Raw genomic sequence first — 13,070 nt, 5'->3', positions numbered from 1 at the left:
ACCCTCCTGGAAAGGTGCAGCACCAACTCACATGAGAGCAGCCAAAAAAAATTCGAAGTCCGCTCTTTTCCAGCTCTGGTTTTCTGGGCGAAGGAGGTCTGGCTTCCTTTGCTTGCTTATTTTTCGTTGTTTGCTGTAGCACTGACTCGAAATATACATCGAGAGGCAGGATTGTCTTTCACATGTTGGTGGATGTGTGATCCTCAAAAACAAATTAGCACCGATTCACTTCTATATAGAGTGCAGCCATCAGGGAATCACTCCTGAATTCACAGCGAAGGAAAGTAATAATGCTTCCAGCACGCTAATCCTCTCCAAGAGCAGCCCCTGAACTCTCTCCTGGTGCTGGAGGCACCACTGGAAATTACAATTGTACTGAAAAAATAATAAATAAATACAGAAATTGGCAGGGTTTGTGCTGGTCCAGAGGATTTGTACCCTAATGTGGAACTCCCTGTTTAATTAGCACTCCTCTCTGTGTCTGCATCTCCTCCTCCCGCTGCTTGAGCTAAAGAAAAAGGGGGGAAAAAAAAAAAAAGAGGAGGCCAACAGTGGAAGTGGCTGTGGGACTGGAAACTCAGCTGTAGAAACTTGTTTAATTTAAATGCTTGTTTCAGGACTAACATATGCAGAAACAGAGGGAATGTAGAGCATGTTTTCCCCGTGTAATCTGCTGCGCTTAACCCCAGTTTGCAGTGCACCTTCCACTGCAGCAGCGCCCTTGGAGTACAGCTGCAGTCAGATGCTACCGGTCCTACGGCTGCAGGCACGGGGCACAAACCCAGTACCTCGCTGCAGAGCCGAAAATCCCGTGTTTGGGAGAAGATTATCTAAATCAGAGGCTGGGCTGCTGCTTGTTTGGGGTTGGAATGGAATGGAATGGAATGGAATGGAATGGAATAGAATAGAATAGAATAGAATAGAATAGAATAGAATAGAATAGAATAGAATAGAATAGAATAGAATAGAATAGAATAGAATAGAATAGAATAGAATAGAATAGAATAGAATAGAATAGAATAGAATAGAATAGAATAGAATAGAATAGAATCTTTCATTTGGAAGAGACCTACAACGATCATCTAGTCCAACTGCCTGACCACTTCAGGGCTGACCAAAAGTTAAAGCTTGTTATTAAGGGCATTGTCCAAATGCCTCTTAAATACTGACAGGCTTGGGGCATCGACCACCTCTCTGGGAAGCCTGTTCCCGTGTTTGACCACCCTCTCAGTGCTTCTGAATGTCCGGTCTAAACTGGTGCAGCTTTGAACCATTCTCACACATCACACCACAGGATACCAGAGAGAACAGATGATCTTTTCCTGACTCTCCTTTCCCTGCTGCCAGAGGGTTTATTGTGCCTCTGTGTCTCGTCCCATTGCGCATGATGGGCCAGCATCTCAAAAGCCACTGGGACTTTCCTGGAGCAGAGACATGCTGCAGGGAAATGGCACGTCTCTCTTTACACATGGATGAGTCGAGTCCTTGGATTCTGCTGCAGCTGGAGGTGTCGATGGACACCAGGTTGTTCCCACTCCTCCGAGAGATGATGGCGTGGCCCAGGGGACACCCCAAGCGTGGTGTGCACAGATACTGCAGGATTTCAGGCACGGCCAGGAGCTTCATCATCTCCTGGCACTGCTGTTCTGACCCCCAGCAAGCCCCAGGCATCCTCTGCTGGTCCCTGGCACAGGACGGGGCTCTGGTGAGACATGCCAGCAGCCTGCAGTGAAGCTGGGCCAGGAACTGGCAAAGGACAGAGACATCTTGAGGTCCTTGAAAAGGGACTAATAATTCCAATTGCCCCAGAGGAGAAAGAAATACAGGAGGATGACTTGAGCTTAGTGGATTGTCTCCGGGGATCATCAGATACTTCCACTCCCTTTTTGTCCTGAGGTGACAAGTTTTCTTTCCCATTCACAGAAATGCAAAGTAGTTCATTCACAGAAGTAATAAGAACAGTGTCCTTTGTAAAACAGCGGGCTAGCAAACCCTCCGAGGTGCTCTACAGCAAAACAATTGCAGATGAAATGACAAAACCCACCCCAGATGAGTGCCAGCCAGATCGGTATCAAATGCTGAACAAGCTCACGTGTAGCGAAAGCAGATTCACCAGATCATTTCCCTGCCAGCGGCTGGTTACGACCTACGGAGGGTTTCTATAGGATCAGAAATACAACCAGGACAGAGCAAGTGTGAGATGGAAGAGCAAAGTGACATCTGCCCGGGCTCTCAGCGCACGCTCGGCTGCCACACCACCCAGCCCATAGCCACAGGAGATGCGAAAACCAGAGGCCACAGAAAACTGGAGGCTGCCGAAAACCAGGGATGTGCTGGATGGACCTTTACCTGGATGGAGCAGGGAGCGAATGATGGCTTGAAACAGGGAGGTGAAGGGCCCTTCTGCAGTGTTTTTATGCTAGCATGGCTAATAGGGAGAGCATTAGCTCTATAAACGTGTAATCCTGCTGAGGTCCTGACCCCAGCAGTGTCCTGTGCCACAGAGATCCACAAGCCAATTACGTACCGTGCCGTGTAGGCTCCCTTTCATCCCTTTTCAGTCTTTCTGCATTTCAGATTTACTGGATGTCCTTGCGTTTGGTGGAGAAGAGGGCAAATTGGAGCCTGTCATGTATCTTCTTCCCCATTCAGCAGCATATCATTCTGCCTGCAGCAGGGGGGAAGGAGACTGATGGGCGGGCATCAAAGCCGCCAGTTCTGTCGCATCTTCTTCCCTCCCCCCCACCCCCCCTGTGCCTCGAATGCAGCGAGGCCAAGTAATTACGGGATGGGGGCTGCAAGGTCTCAACAGTCTAATTTCTATTAATTATAGCCCGCATGCAATCCGGTCGCAGTGGAAAGGGGAGATGAGGAGATGGTAAATCATCGCAGGGGCTGGAAAGGGGCTGAAAGATGGTGGTGCCGACCCGGCAGCAGCCGAAATGGCTGGGTCAGCCTCAGTGGGGAGGTATTTACGGCAATGAGCAACAGGCAGGGCTGTATGGAGTGACTGGGATGTTTTACACTCGGCCTCCTCCCATCGTGTTGCTTAAATGCACATTTTGCAAAGTTGAAACAAATCACAAATAGCAGAAATCACGGTTTTTAAGGGAGAAAAAAAAAAAAAAAAAAAAAAAAAAAAAAAAAAAAAAAAAAAAAAGGAAGATCTTGGCAGAAGGATAAAGGAAGGCAACTGAAATGCTCATTAAAACTGAGGGGCTCCATTTCCCTGTCCAAGTGGCCACATCTTCTCCAGAGGCTCCCAGATGCTTTGAATTGCCTTGTCAGACAAAGCCTTTCATCCTACCTGATGCTGGCTAAATTCATGGACCCAGAATTTTTTGCTGGAAATGGGAAAGAGGGAGCAACTCCATTCTGACTTTTCACTTCCCATCTGATCGCTGTTGATACAATTTATTCCTATGACAGCATCTGCTGCTTTCATGGGGTTTTTATTCTGAAGTACAACTCATCTTTGTTAGTCCCATTTTCAGGCCTTTCATCATTTGAGTCACAACATAAAAGGCATTTAAACACTCATGCTTGGAAACCAGGCTGGGGGAGAGGGTGGGAGCAGAAGACACCATGTCTCCTCAGCCCCAGCCCTCCTCCAGTGCAGGATGGGGTGTCCCGGTGTATCGCAGCCCCACCACGCTCTCCCCATGCCTCCTGTCAAGGACAGCAGCGATGGCAGCGACGTGTTTCCCTTTTAGAGTGATGCTGTGAAATCCAGATGTGGTTCTTAGGGGCGGCTTCACGCACAGCCCTACGGCCCACATCTCTGCCAGAGCAGTGTCTCTCCCAGCCACTACCAAACCCCAAACGCTCCGCAACCACCTCGTCAGCCAAACCTCTTTTTAGACAACTAATTGCTTTTTGCTGCAGCAGCTCCAGCCCAGGCTGTGGTACGTGGCTCCCTATGCCCCCATTCTGGGGGGCATCTGCCACTCACAGCCACCCACACCCCCTCTGAGCAAACTGGGGCCTCTTGTCCCCACCGGTGCCAGCAGATCCTGCTCTGCCCTGGTATCTGCCGAGCTACTGGAGGCATCGGGGAGTTTGCAGCTACCCACAGAGACCTACTGGAGTCTAATAATAGCGCCGTAGTGTCGCACCAGCAGAGAGCTGGAACAGCTGCGTCTGGCAGGGAGAGGCCACCGCTGGCTTCCTCTGCCTGCCCCGGCTCCTGCCTGCTCAGCTGGAAGAGGAACCCAGGAACCTCCGCCCTGCCCAGCTCCTCTCCAGCCTGGCACCCAGCTCCATTCCCCTGCAGCCCCCGCTGTGGCTGACAGCCGACTCTCCACGCGACAGGAGTCCCCTGCCAAAAGCAGCGTGCCTCACACTGCTCCCCAAAACCCTCCCCACGCAAATGCAGGGGGCACTGGGCTCCACTCCTGAGGCAGGATTTGGCCCCCATGGAGGAGCCACCAGGGCTGCAAGACGGGCAGCACCCACACCACCACGTTCCCACCTTGGTGGTGGGTGATCATCCTTGGGGTGCAGTGGCCTTTCCACCTCCCACTTTGATTCCCCTGCTGTATTTTTCAGTCCAGTAAGAGCCAAGCTTCTACCGGTCTCCAACAGGCTTTCTCTGGGGGGCACTTAACAAAGAAACCCCTGACAAATTTACCCACGCTGTTGCTCTCCTGGCAGGGGCACAGAGCAGAACCTGAACATCCTCAAGCAACATCCCTCATCCCGCCCAGCATCTCTCACCCTTCCTTGGATCCTGTCCCTCATCCCCCAGCTCCCAGGAAAACAAGCGCAGCTGGAAACTGTGCTGCCACTTATTGGAATAACCGTTCAGGTTTCATTTAACGCCGCTCGCTTCCCACCCCACCTTCCCATCGTCAGCACTTTACTAATTGCAACTTTTAACTCGTTGTGCCCAGGAAGCCCAAGAGCGGCTGCTGCCATAAGGACCCTGGGTTCCTCTGCTCCCCGTCGCTGCTCCCTCCCTGAAACGAAGGACCAGCCTAACGCAGGGTTGCACAGGCAAACACCACACCGACTGCAGCCTGTACGGTCCTATTTCTGCTCCTGGTTCACCCCACGAGCTTCCCACTTCGGGAAAGGAGCAATGCATCCTGGCAAAGCAAAAATCCCGGGCAAATTCCCAGCTGTTGCCTGGGAGTATAAATCAGCGCATCTCTGGGCAGGGAGGAGGCAAGAGATCCCGACGGCTATCCGAGCGCGCTGCCTGCCTGAGACTTATTAAATTATGGCTCTCAAGTTCAGCATCTGAGCCTGATGTGGCGGGACCAGGGCCGGGAGGGAGGCGGGTTACAGCCCCCTAATTCAATCACGGGGCAGAGGCGATGGCGCAGGCGGAGGGGGAGAAGAGTCGTCGCTGTCGATACGGAGAAAGCGAGGCTTCAGCAGCCTTCCCGGCTGGCTCTGCCCCCCTGGCTGCTCACATTGCTGCCAGCTGTGTTTCCTAAACCACCAGGAATGACCCCGTGTCTCTGGTAAGGGCTCTGGGTGCAATGAAGCTGCAGTCCCACGTCTGCTCCAGCCACGGTGCTGGTGGGGGGGAGCAGGACATCGGTGCCACCGCACGGGTTTGCACTAATCAAAGACCACTCGCACGGAAAGGTGGAATGCTCCTGGCCCTGCCACCACACAGCTTCCAGTACAAAGAGAAAACAGGCCAAGAAACCACCATTTCAGGAGAGCCCGAGGTGTTTTTTTTACATAAGTCCGAGAAGCAGGGAAGGCAAAAGATGAAGTGCCGTTTCCCAACAGACACCACGAACCAGTGAGCGTGACTAAAACTTGGGGAGGGTTTGCACAATGGGGACGTGCATTCCTGCTCTGCCCAGGGGTTCAGGTACCATGGTGATGCGCATAGCATCGAAACTTCGACAGCTACTCAGGGAGATGAGGACAGAGGGACACAATCAGGTGAGAAAGAGAGAGGAGGGAGCTGGGAAGGCAAATGCTTTCCCTGAAAGCATTGACAAGGTCAATGATTAAAAGTGGAGCAGAGCGAGGATTTAGCTCAGGCAAGGGAGTCAGACTGCACTGGGATGCTCGGCGGGAGGAAGACAAATGCCCGGCTCCCACACCGGCACCGAATTACCCAGCTGAGGGCTAAGTGAGATACAGAGACAAGGTCGTGGTCCCACTGGAGCAGCGAGGGCAGTGTGGGAGCTCTGGCTGGACCGTCTGCTGCCTTTGCAGCAGCAAATTCAATCGTGGTGAATAACAGAGTGGAACAAAATCCAGCAATGCAATAAAATCGCCCGGCATCTTGTTCACCTGAAGCTAAGCAAGTGCGAGCAGCTGGGGTTTGTGCAGGAGGCAGCGTGGCCTCTGTGGGTAACCTCGTGTCTGAGAAGCCCAGCAAGGGGAGGGAGGGTTTTAAATGGCTTTTTGGGTGCTTTCCACAGGTGACAGGTCACCCTGCTGCTACTGAGGCTCCCAGGGAGAGGAGTGGGACCGTTGGATTTCTGAACAAGGGAGAGATGCTGATTCTTTAAGAAACGAGGAGGCAAAATCCAATTGTGCAGCATCTGTGGTTGCCATTAACCTGTCTGTGTACTCCTACGGCCGCCCATTCCTCTCCACCTGACAGCCGGGGCTGCCCAGCACACGCTGCCCCAGCCGCCCGGGGATTTGTTTCTGCCTGCTGCAGCGGCACAGCCAGCTCTGCTGAACTGTGCCGCAGGCGTTTCTCCAGTGCTTTGCTCTTCTTCCAAAATGGAGAGCCGGCTAAATGTTCCCCGATGAGCTGGGGAGCCATGGCATGGATTATCAGAGCAAGAGAAATGGTGGCAGCACGTGGTGGGCAGCTGCAGGAGGAGCTGCCGGAGCAAACCACAGCTCCAAACCCCAAACCTGAGGCCAGGAAAGAAAATTACATTGGATGGTCCTCAAAGAAGTGTCCTTGGGATAGTTGGCATTCAGCTTGTAGCATCATCTCCGACTGGCACAGCCCAGCACGCTCACGGCACATGGCAGGGCTCTCAACACTCGCTCGACGGCAGCTTTTGAGGCCGGTTTTGGAAGCACGGGTGGGTTTGTGCCAGAGGAGGTGGCTGGGCGGGTGTTAGAGGGGTCAGCACCACGAGGTGTTCGGCTGGAGCCCCCTCGGACGTGCTGGCAGTGGCTACCAGGTTGGAAAGGCAGCATCTGGACCCGCATCGCTCAGCCCCGTGCTCGCCCCGGCCTGCAGAAGGGCTGAAAGCGAGCTGATGGAGGGAGCAGGGGAGGAGAGGTGGGGAGGAGGTGCAGCCGGCCCCACCAGCCACCTCGTCTCTCTGCATCCCAGCTCCATTTGCAGATTTATTAAATCAAGAGCCAATTTCGACGTAATTTCTTTCAAGCAGCTCCACCTCACAGGTGTGCGGAATTTATTTGAGATAAAGAAAACCATTACAGAGAGACAGCAATCTTCAAAGACCACCTCGGAGACCTGAGAGAAATAAAAACACTAGCCCGTGCAAATGTGCAATTAAGTTTCAAAATACTCGTGTTTCATGAAAAGCTCCGTCCCTGCAGAGAACAGGCCTTTAAGGCAATTTTCCCAAACCCTATTCAGCATTCACTCAAAAATGCTTTTTAAAAACAACATGTGATTTTTTTTTCCCTCTCTGCCTCGCTCCTCCTCCCCCCTGTGCTTGCTCCATCACTCCCAGGTGGGACGCAGACAGCTCCGGCGGGGACACAGTTCCTCCTGTGTGGTGGGGGATGTGGGGTGCAGGGGGGTCCCATTCAGCTCCGTCCCATCCTTCAGTCATGTCAGATCCACAAACCAGGAATTTTTAGAGCCAGGTTTGTTATTCAGGGAGAGCGTGACACCAGTGCGGCTCCGCCTGGGGACGGTTTGCCGGCTATTCCCAGCTGCTGGAGCTTCCCATCCCTTATTCATGGGTCACCCTCCGCTCAGTGATTAATTAAAAATGCATAATTAACCTGTGGAACGCACTGCCACGAGGTATCGGGGAGGCCAGGAGCTTAGCAGGATTCGGGAGAGGATTATATGTTTAAATGGATAATGAGAACATCTGCCGGTACATTAACAGGGATCAAGCAGAATTAGGGAGAATCGCCTGGCTCGTCGCCAGCACAGGGTGCGGGAGGGCACCCCTGGGGCTGGCTCCAGGGGCGCATCACCGGTCCAGTCCCTGGCCACAGCAGAGACACCAATGTGCCCATGCACGCCTGGGGAGCGAGATTTCAGGGCCGAGCAGGTGTGGTAGGGGACGAGGCCGTGCCACTGCAGGGCTGGTTGCCTTTGGGCTGGAGGCGGCTGCCCGGGACGGTGGCATGGTGCTTGTGCTGGCAACTCCTTGCCACAGCCCCCAACCCAGCAGCCACCTCTTGTTCTCAGAGGGCTGTGGGGTGCTGGGGGCTGACCCTGACCCCTGAGGACACGCCGATAGCTCAGCCACAGGGTCCGTAAGACCCCGGGAGAGCATCCACCAGCTGCAGCACCTCCTGCAGAGGGTGCCGCGCCTGCACGCCAGGAGAGGGGCTTTGCAGCTCCTCTGCGTTGCTGTCGGTGAGCTCCAAAGTTACAGCACACAACCAAGAAACCAAGAAAAGTGGAGGGGATGCAAGACCAGGCCTCAGCCAAGCTCCAGACCAGCTCCAGGCGTGTGGCACATGCAAAGAGCAGTTGCTGGAGGGCTCCAGACAGCATGTGGCTCCCAGGGCTGAGCCTGGCACGGAGCCTTCTGCCCGTTGCAGCATCCCCCGTCCACCCTGAGCTCCATGCCAGTACACAGACACCTCCCACCACCCCACCTTGCACGGGTGGAACAGACCACTTGCTTTGGTTCATTTTTTTTCCCCCAGCCACAGAAGTTTTCTTGGAAAAACCTGGCAGACAAGCCAGCAACTGCAGAGCAAACTCCAGGCCGACAGCAGGATTATTAAATCCCCATTCACAATCCCCTCCAGGTTCAAGCGGCTGCTCTTCTGCATCGTAAATCTGCTCCTCCATCGCCAGCTCTAACTGATGGTTGTGCAAGGCCTGGGAAACATGATGTCTTGGGGTGCAGAAGTCCTAACTCTCAGCAATGTCCCCAAGGGGGGTATCCTCAACCCTTCACCCAGCAGCATGACCAGGGCAATGCCAAGCATCCAGCACAGCTCCAGCTTTGCAGCATCTTGGAGCAAGGAGAGGAGCATCCCCTGCCTAGGGGAGATGCTGGAGCCCAGGGAATGCTCAACCCTCCTGGCGGGACCCAAGATGGTCCCACTGCCCCTTTGCAGCATTTGGGAAGTGATGCCACAGACGCAGCAAGATGGGGTGACCGAAGGCATTGTGGGTGTCGCGGCACCCCCCCGGCCTCATTGCTTGTCCCCCGGGACGAGGTGGCTGCAGCACATCGTGCTCAGCCTGCCGAGCGCGGAGGGGGCCTGCCGGGCCAGGGTTAATATCGTTGTCACACTTTCCCTCCTTCTTGCTGGCTCTGCGCGCTTTGACCCGCTGTGAAATTGTGGCCAACAGCACTGAATATTTTAAGAGCAGCAATGCAGTCATGGCCGCGCAGCGGAGCAGCAAGGCAGGCCGGGAGTTGGGCTGGGCCCTCGCCTCCCCCCCACCACCGCCAACCCATTAGCACAGTTCAGGGAAACCTAAAAAATTCAAAAGACACTGAAATATGCAGCATTTTGCTCTCCCTGGAAATGACGCGCTTCGCTTCCCAGATGCTCCTGAGTAGGAGGTTGTAAATAAGCAGCTTTATGGCACGGGGGGTGTTGCTGACAAGGCTGTGGGCTGCTGCAGAGCCCAGATTGACACCCCAGTCCCTACCCTGACCCTTGTAGGGGACAGGTCCATGCTCGGACTGAGGACAGACACCCGCCGGCACTGGCGTCCATCCTCGCAGGTGCAGTGAGGAGGTACCAGACATTAAAGGACCTTCACCTCTCTGTCCTTGGCCTCTGCCACCTGCTCTCTGCCCCCTTGTCCCTGGGACATCCCCTCACTGCATCCCTCCTCCCCTCGGGCAGGCAGGCGGCCGGGATGCGGGTGCCGCAGGACCTGACGCAAACGCCTGTCCTCAGCACTTCTGCTATCTGGGGCACTGCGAGCAGCAGCGGCCAGGAATTAAATAAGAAAAAAAAAAAAAAACAAAAACCAAAAAACCACCCTATTTGCATAAACCTCCCAAAAAGAGGAGCTGGAGACTCAGCCTGGAAAGCCAGAGCGGCTGAGAGCATCAGACAGGGACCACCGGAGCTGTGAGCGAGTGCAATAAGTAGTAGGGGAGCCTCGCCTGGAAAAGGACACACTTTTCCACCGGATCCCTGCACGTCCCCAAAGTGCTTCCCCGAGGCTCGACACCCTGTCCAGGAGTGACATTGGGACACTTTTGCATTCAGGTCTTAAGAGGGCAGATTAATCGCCGTGTGCTGGATCTGTCACGCGCAGGGATATATATTCTTCTCGGAATTTACAAGTAGTTCTGTCTGAGAAATAAACAACCAGAGATAAAAATTACATTGTCACCGTGCAGGTGTGATCGATGGAAGAGACAAGCCCTCGCAGTGCCGGCAAGGTGCCACCGGCACAACCCGCCCAGGGAGCACCAGCCCTCGAGGTGGCCGGGAGATGCCGAAGGGGCACGGGGAAAGGTGGCTGGGTGCACTCCACCGACCCCAGCCTGCCACGTCCCCATCCCAAACGCTGGGGAAGGTGGGGATGGCCACCAAGGCTATTCCCAAATGGAGAATGTGCCGAACCCTGGTGAAAACAGTGCTGATGATGGGTGACTGTGAGGAGCACCCGCAAGGAAGGATGCCTGGGGCAGAGCAGGCAGCGGCAGAGGGGGCTGCACCTTGTAAAAGGTAAAAACCCTCTGGGGCCCCGTCTCGAGCCTTCAACCCCTCTCTCCAGCATGTTTCCAAGGTCAGCGATGGGCAGAAGTCAGAGCCGGGCAGGCAGCCGCCACAGTCCCCAGGGACCAAGGTGCGAGGAGAATTAATGCAGTTTACACCAGGCTCCTTTCTAGCTTGGTTTCTCCTTCATCTTTCTCTGCTTCCCGTGGCTGCATTGGCTTTGGCAGGGCTTGTCATGGAGCACATGGCTCACCCCGGTCACTGCCACTCCCTGAGGAGGGACAGGCGTTGGCTCCTTCATAGCTTAAATCTCAAGTTGCCCTGAAAGCAGTAAAAAAGCTCCGCACGGATCTTCTCCCCAGCCTTCAGCATCCCAAGGAGCCAGGACCCAGCTCAACCTGCTGGAATGGAGATCCCAAACCCAGCTAGGGCAGCCTGGCAGCCGGTCCCACAACTGCCTGCGGTCTATTAATAAACCCGGAGCAGCTGGTGGAGCCTCCACCGAGCCGGTCCTCGGGATTTATCCACATTGCTCTGCCTTATCAGCCATGCTTTTCACAAGCACTTAAATTCAGGAGGAAAAGGAAAAAGTGAAATCAGATAGAAATGCAGGTCTGTTTGCTGTTTTCTCCAATGAAATGGTTCTGGGTAAACAGCAGACGCCTTTGATGAAATCCCAGCAGGCTTAAACAATAAAGCTGGTTACAAACTCAATCTGGCGCAGATATCAGATCTGAAATTGTTTCAAAAAAACATGTCAACATTTTCTAATGCTGCTGCAAAACTTCCTCGGCACCTTGCCACAAGCCTGCGTCCGTGACGCAGGACCCATGCCGCTGTCCCGGCTCGCATTGCTTCTGCCGTACTTCCCGTGGGGAGTCTTGCCCTGGCATCTCTGCACCCCCCAGCCTGCCTGGAGACCACCGAGCTGCGGGAAGATGCTCAGTATCACCCCGGAGACATGAGATGGACCTTCCTGCTCCATGCTCGGGGCACACCAGGCTGTTTTCCAGCTGTAAATCCAGTCACCATCCCCAGGCACAGCCTGGCCGGGGCTTTGCGGTGCTGGAGGTCTGGCAGGGTTGGATGAGGGGCATCAGCCAGGGCAGCCATTCCTCTTGTCCCACCCCAGGGACAGCATTTGGTCCCTGGTTCATCCCAGGTGCCACCAAGATCAATTGACTTTTCCACAGAAAAACAATTTGCAAAGCGCTATGGTGGCAGAGAAGCACAGCCGGGTGCTCCGCTTGAGTTTTGCCTCCAGTGTGCCACCTCTGCATCCCGCTGGGAACCAGCCACAGCCCAGGGCAGGATGAGGCCGCGCGGTGATGTATGGGTCCATCCGATGGAAGGCCTGGCTGGAGGCACTGCTCAGCCCCTCTCCTAAACCCACAGGGACTTTGTCTGGCGGAGGTCGGCTCTGTCAGGACAGGAGGCGATTTGGCAGCTCCTGTTAACGTGCGCCCCTCTGTCAGCGTTGGTGCTGGAGTACCAGGGACCATCCAAACTTGGAAAACACGTGGAGCCAGAGAGCAATGAGGCAAGTCCCACGCTGGTGTTGCTGGGGCCAGCCTGCCGGCTGCCCAGCCCTGGCACTTCCCAAACAGGTCAGCACTTGGGGTCTCGGGGGGACGCCAGGGGATGCAGGTCCCCAGTGGGGACTGGAGTGAGGGGGTGAGAGGCTGCTGAGGAGGACGTGGCAGGTCTGGGGGTGCCTGGGGCCCCCCTGGGCTCTGCACCTCCATCCATGAGGGAGCCACTCCCCGAGTGTGGGGACAGACACCAGCCTTCTGCGTTGGAGCCAGCCCTACAAGCACCCTGTCCTGCACCCCTGTGGAAGACCCCAGCCCTGAGCTGATGCCTGACACAGCTCGTGTCCTGTGTGGCAGCAGGACAAGGGACAGCTGTGCTGGAGCAGCAAAGCCCTCATCCCTCCTGGGAGCTGGAGAGGACAAAGGAGACGCAGAAGAGGAAAAACAGAGCAGGAGCAGGAGGAGGAGGAGGAGGAGGAGGGCAGGCAGCTCTGGGGGGCGCGGGGGGCCAAGCCTCGGCTCCGGCACAGCGCAGGGGGGGACGTGGCAGAGCTGACCCCTCTGCGGAGGTTGCCTTTGCCATCGATCCCTGCTGCACTCAGGCTCATTAGGACTGGGGAGCTGCTGCGAGCGGCTGGCGGAGGAGACAGACGGGGGGAGCGCTCGCTGTGGCTCCCTGGATCGTATTAAATATTTACTTTGTTTTGTTTTGTTTTTCCCAGCTATATTGATCAGAGATGGGGG

This window comes from Athene cunicularia (assembly GCF_003259725.1).
Source record: "Athene cunicularia isolate RWA chromosome 19 unlocalized genomic scaffold, athCun1 chr19_part1, whole genome shotgun sequence".
Taxonomy (NCBI): Eukaryota; Metazoa; Chordata; class Aves; order Strigiformes; family Strigidae; genus Athene; species Athene cunicularia.
Note: the sequence above shows the minus strand (reverse complement) of the source record.